Below are 6,708 nucleotides of genomic sequence, written 5' to 3'. Positions count from 1 at the left end.
GGATTTGACCTCATTAGACTTATACTTTCGCGTTTTTCACGTACTTGTTGAACAGATCCTGGGTTTTTTCTGGTTTGGATCACGTAGTAGTGTGGTACCACACTGAAACAGTCCATTACACCTGCTTGCGATCAATATTTTAGAGGATAACGCATGTTAGGACTGGGTTAGGTCTAGGATTTGCCCTCATCAGGCTCATACTTTCGCATATTTCTCAAACTTGATGGCTAGATCCTGGGCATTTTCTGGATTACATAACGTAGTAATGTGGTACCACACTGAAACATTCAATTAAACCTGATCTTGATAAATATCTTAGAGGATAACGCATGTTAGGTCTGGGTTAGTTCTAGGATTTGCCCTCATCAGGCTCATACTTTCGCATATTTCTCATACTTCATGGCTAGATCCTGGGCTTTTTCTGGATTGCATCACGTAGTAATGAAGTACAACACTGAACCCGTCAATCAAACCTGGTTTCCATCAATATCTTAGAGGACAACGCAAGTTAAGTCTGGGATTGGTCTGGGATTTGACCTCATCAGACTCATACTTTCGCACACTTCACATACGCGTTGAACTGATCCCGGGTTTTTTCTGGTTTGTCTCACGTAGTTGTGTGGTACCACACTGAAACAGTCCATTAAACCTGGTTTGCATCAATATTTTAGAGGATAACGCATGTTAGGTCTAGGTTAGCCCTGGGATTTTCACTCATCAGACTCATACTTTCGCATTCTTCACATACTTGTTGAACTGATCCTGGGTTTTTTCTGGTTTGTCTCACGTAGTAGTGTGGTACCACACTGAAACAGTCCATTAAACCTGGTTTGCATCAATATTTAAGAGGATAACGCATGTTAGGTATAGGTTAGCCCAGGGATTTTCACTCATCAGACTAATACTGTCGCATTCTTCACATACTTGTTGAACTGATCCTGGGTTTTTTCTGGTTTGGATCACGTAGTAATGTGGTACCACACTGAAACAGTCGATTAAACCTGGTTTCGATCAATATTTTAGAGGATAACGCAAGTTAATTCTGGGATAGGTCTGGGATTTGACCTCATCAGGCTCATACTTTCGCATATTTCTCAAACTTGATGGCTAGATCCTGGGCATTTTCTGGATTACATAACGTAGTAATGTGGTACCACACTGAAACATTCAATTAAACCTGATCTTGATAAATATCTTAGAGGATAACGCATGTTAGGTCTGGGTTAGTTCTAGGATTTGCCCTCATCAGGCTCATACTTTCGCATATTTCTCATACTTCATGGCTAGATCCTGGGCTTTTTCTGGATTGCATCACGTAGTAATGAAGTACAACACTGAACCCGTCAATCAAACCTGGTTTCCATCAATATCTTAGAGGACAACGCAAGTTAAGTCTGGGATTGGTCTGGGATTTGACCTCATCAGACTCATACTTTCGCACACTTCACATACGCGTTGAACTGATCCCGGGTTTTTTCTGGTTTGTCTCACGTAGTTGTGTGGTACCACACTGAAACAGTCCATTAAACCTGGTTTGCATCAATATTTTAGAGGATAACGCATGTTAGGTCTAGGTTAGCCCTGGGATTTTCACTCATCAGACTCATACTTTCGCATTCTTCACATACTTGTTGAACTGATCCTGGGTTTTTTCTGGTTTGTCTCACGTAGTAGTGTGGTACCACACTGAAACAGTCCATTAAACCTGGTTTGCATCAATATTTAAGAGGATAACGCATGTTAGGTATAGGTTAGCCCAGGGATTTTCACTCATCAGACTAATACTGTCGCATTCTTCACATACTTGTTGAACTGATCCTGGGTTTTTTCTGGTTTGGATCACGTAGTAATGTGGTACCACACTGAAACAGTCGATTAAACCTGGTTTCGATCAATATTTTAGAGGATAACGCAAGTTAGGTCTGGGATAGGTCTGGGATTTGACCTCATCAGACTCATACTTTTTTTTTTTTTTTTTTTTTTTTTTTTTTGTCGTGGGGAAAATCTTCGAAAGACTCCCTCCCACCTCCTTGGGGAGAGGTGGGAGGGGTGTGTGGGATTCCCCGCGCCCGTACAACGACAGGCGCGGGACCTACCCACTAAAAACCCCACGGTGACCCTTCGGCACGCTTTGGGAGGATACCGGGAATCGCCCGAAGCATTCTTCCGGTATCCTCCCCGTGCCCGCGCTTTCGCGCCCATCCCCCGGGGGGACAATCGGTCCCCACAGTAGACACACTGCCTCATAGCGGCGGGACGGGGCCACTCCATCCCGCCGCTATCCGTCCCGGGGCCGCGTTTAGTGGCGGCTGCGAGCCCCAACTCGCAACCGCCCGCGACCCCGTTTCCACCCCTCGGCGGCCGGGCGTTCATGGCCGCACCAGACCGCCGAGGGTGCCTCCCCTTGCGTCGGACCGGTAGGGGGAGGCACTCCTACCCCCAACCGGTCCGACCCGGCGCCGCCTGGCGGGAGGAGGGTCCCCTCAGGACCCCCCTCCCAGCCTAGGTCATCCGCCACGCCGAGGCGGCCGCCCGCGACGCCTCGCGACCGGGCGACGACCTCGGGCCACCGCACGAGCGCGAGCTTCAGCGCGCCGCTGAAGCTCGCGCTCCCTCCCCGCGGCCTCCTTCTGCAACATTACGTTCTCGCAGAAGGAGGCCACGGCCCTCCACTTCTCCTCGCTGCCGAGCATGGCGCGCACCACGCCCGGCAGCGAGACATCCCGCCCGACGACGCCGACCAGGACACGGCGCTCCCCCTCCCACGCGGGGCATACCTCCAGGGTATGATCCGCCGTGTCCTCCTCAGCGTCGCAGTGGCAGCAACGCGCCGTCGGCTCCTTCCCTATCCGGCACAGGTATCTTCCGAAGCTCCCATGCCCGGAAAATACCTGTGCCAGCCGGTAGGTGAAGCTGCCATGGCCTCTGTCCAGCCACTCCTTCAGGAGTGGCCGAACAGCCCCGACAGTCCGGTGCCCCGCGGTTGGCAGAGCCAGCCGCTCCTGCCACGCGAGCAACACGGACTGCCGGGCCTGGCGCTTCAAATCGCCCCAAGCAGGTTCCTGCCCGCCCGGGACCGACCCCACCCCCGCGCGACGGTCGACGCGGTGCCGGTACATCACCGCATGCGACCGCGCGAGCAGGTCCATGGGCGGCATCCCCGCTAGCACCGTCGCCGCCTCATGTGACACGGTCCGATACCCGCGGACGACCCTGAGCGCCATGCGCCTCTGCACCCGGCGCAGCATAGTCATGCTGCGCCGGGAGGCAGCCAGGTCGTCCGCCCAGACGGGGGCCCCGTATAGGGCCACCGACTGGACCATTGCCACATAGAGGCGACGAACTCGGCCCGCCGGGCCCCCCAGGTTGGGCAGGATCCGGCCCAGAGCCGCAACCATCCTTTCCAACCGGGGGACCAGGCAGCGGAAATGCTCCACGAAACGCCAGTGGCTATCGAGGATCAGCCCCAGATACCTGATCTGGGGCTTCACCTCGATGTCAGCCCCACCCACCCGGATCAGAGGGGGTGGCGGATCCTGCCGAGGTGAATGAAACGCAATCACCTCGGTCTTATGGACCGCCACCGTCATCCCCATCCCCCTGATCCGGTCGACGACGCGTTGCGACCCCTCCTCCGCGCGACGCATGGCCCTCCCCCAGTGCGCCCCGACGGCCAGCACCAGTGTGTCATCCGCATAACACACCGTGCTGACGCCGTCGGGGAGGCCGGCCCGCAACACCGAGTCGTACGCGATGTTCCACAGGAGTGGCCCGAGGACCGACCCCTGCGGAACACCGCAGTACACCTCCCTCCGCATATCACCATCCCGGCCCGGATACTCGATCCACCTGCCGCGGAGATAATCCCCGACGACCGCCCTGAGACAAGGGGGGACTCGATGATATTCGAGTCCCCTCCTTATCTCTTCCCAGGGAAGGGTGTTAAAGGCATTGGCAATATCCAAGGATATTGCCAATGCCACCCCTCCCCGGGAGACGGCCGCCTCCGAGAGGGCCCTCACACGACCTATCGCGTCGATAGTCGATCGGCCCCCCCGGAAACCGAACTGGCAGTCTGCCAGACCGGGATCACCCCGCGACAGGTGCTCGACGAGGCGGGCAGCAATCACACGCTCGAAGAGCTTGCCCACCTCGTCGAGGAGACAAATGGGCCGGTATGCGGAGGGAGACTCCGCGGGCCGACCCTCCTTCCGGAGGAGGACCATCCTCGCCACCTTCCAACTGGGGGGGAATCGCCCGTCCCTCAGGCAGCGGTCGAACAACCGCCTGAGGTCGGCCCCAAGGACGCCCTGGGTCAAGACCCAAACCCGGCCGGGCACCCCATCCGGACCCGGGGCCGTGTTACGAACCCCGAGCCGTCTGATGGCCGCTGCCAGCTCCTCCTGCGTGACCCCCAGCTCGGCCGTCCACTCCACTGGGACAGCCGCCGCCGCCGGAGGACGCGGTCCCCTCTCCCCAATTGGGAAGAGTGTATTGACCACGTCCTCCAGCAGCCGGGGGTCAAGACCCTCGGTGACGGGGGGCGCCCACGGGCGGAGCTTATTCAGCACCACCTTATATGGGCGCCCCCATGGATCGTCATCAAGGGTCTGGAGGAGCTCCTTCCATGCCTGGGTCTTGGCCCGTTTGATGGCGACCTGCAGAGCAACCCGCGCCACGCGGTATGCTCCATACAGGTCATCAGCTGCCCTCGCTCGCGCCACGCCGTCGCCTGTACGTTGACGACGGCGCGCGCGGGTGTACTGGCGTCGGGCGCGGACAGTCGCGACTCGCAACTCCGCGATCGCGTCCGACCACCAGTACACCGCCCGGCGAGGAGAAGCCCGCCCGACCCGAGGCATCGCCGGGTCGCAAATACCCGCGACCAATGCTCCGAGCCGGGCGACCTCCTCCTCTATGCTCGGCAACTCGGCCGCTCCCTGCGGCCAAGTTGCAGCGAGGGCAGCTGCCATCAGGGCGTCCTTGTCCAGGCGCCGAAGCGCCCAGCGGCGTGGTGGGGTGCCACGCAGGCGGCCGTGTCGGGATGCACTCGCGGCGGCAGAGACCTCCATCCGGATGTACCGGTGATCGGAGAGTGTCTCTGCCCCCGCGACCACGTGCCAACCCGACACCATGCGCACGGCGTTGGGGGTCGCGAATCCAACATCCACGATGGACCCCCCATATCGCCGCACGCATGTGTGCTCCGACCCCCGGTTCAATACCCGGAGGTCGAGCCCCGCCGCCCAATCGCCCAGGATCCCGCCGCGAACGGAGGTCCTGGGGGATCCCCAAGCCACCGACTTGGCATTAAAATCCCCCAGGACCAGCACCGGCCGGGCCGCGTAGCGCTGCACGCATGCCGCGACCTCGGCCAGGTACAGCTCGAACGCAGCGTGACCGCTACGGGGCGAAATGTAGCACCCCACCACAGCGACTCCCCCCCAGTCCACGGCGACGAATCCCCGACCGCGCTCCAACAAGGAGAACGGTGGGGACCCGTCGCCCCCTCCCCATACCGTCGCCACCAAGCCGTCCGCGTCGCCCACCCAATGAGGGTGATCAGGGACGCGGTACGGCTCGGCGGCGACCGCCAGGCCAACCCCCCACTCCGCGAGGACTTGGGACATCAAGTCCTGTGCCGCGCGGCAGTGGTTGAGGTTGGCCTGGAGGAGGAGGCGGGGCGGCATTAATTAATGGCCGCGCCAGCCTCCTCCCGGCCGTCCGTCCCCGTAGCACCGTCCACCTCCATGGAGGACGATGCCACCGCCCTCGGCACCGGAGCCGGTGCAGCCCGCCTCTTCCTCTCCTTACGGGAGGGGGGGGAGCACTTCTTGCTCCCCACCCTGTGATCGGCTGGCCTCCCCATGTCCGCACACAGCGGGCAGTGGGGGGCCGCCGAGCACTGGCTCGCACGGTGCTCTTTGGCACCGCAGCGGTAACACTGACCGCTGCGGTCCACCGGCGAGGTGCACCACTGCCTCACGTGCCCCAATTCGAGGCAGCGGTGACACTGGAGCGGGCGCGGCGCGAGGATTTCCACTCGCGCCGAAACCCACCCCACCAACACCCTCCCGGATTCCGCCACCTTACGGGCGGCGGAGAGGGGGCACCGGGCCCACACCGACCCGAGGCCGGAGGGCGACCTGCGGATCTCTCCGATCCGCAGGTCCTCCACAGGACAGTCCCCCGCCCTCGCAAGGGCACGGGACACATCCTGTGCGCTGACCGAGTCGTCCAGCCCACAAACGCGCATCTCCGTGCGCTTCGTGGGCCGGGCGACCCGGACACCTCGCTCGCCCAGCTGCTCCCGGAGCCTCTGGGCGAGACGATCCGCCTTCGCGCCGCTCTCTGCACCGGGGATCTCCAACAAGAGACCCCCGGTCACGGCCCTCTTCGCCCTCACGGAGGCGATGCCCAGCTCTTCCAGGGAGATATTCTCCCTGGCGAGCCGCATCGCCTCCGCGAGGGTCAGGTCGCCCCCCTGCGCAACGGTCAGCGTCACCGCTGCCGTTTTTGGGGGACGACCTGGTCGTGCCTTCCCGACCTTCGCGGCCTTTACCTTGGCCGCCGGCGGCGGAGGCGGAGGCTGCGGTTGCGAGGCCTTCCTCGCCGCCCGCTTCGCCTTCCGCCCCACCACCTCACTCCACGCCACCCCCCCTTGGGAGGGTGCCGTGGAGGACGCGACCACCGCGACCACGGGTACAC

This window comes from Colletes latitarsis, unplaced genomic scaffold, assembly GCF_051014445.1.
Source record: "Colletes latitarsis isolate SP2378_abdomen unplaced genomic scaffold, iyColLati1 scaffold0018, whole genome shotgun sequence".
Classification (NCBI taxonomy): domain Eukaryota; kingdom Metazoa; phylum Arthropoda; class Insecta; order Hymenoptera; family Colletidae; genus Colletes; species Colletes latitarsis.
The sequence above is the reverse complement of the archived record's forward strand: the minus strand, read 5'-3'. Positions refer to the sequence as shown.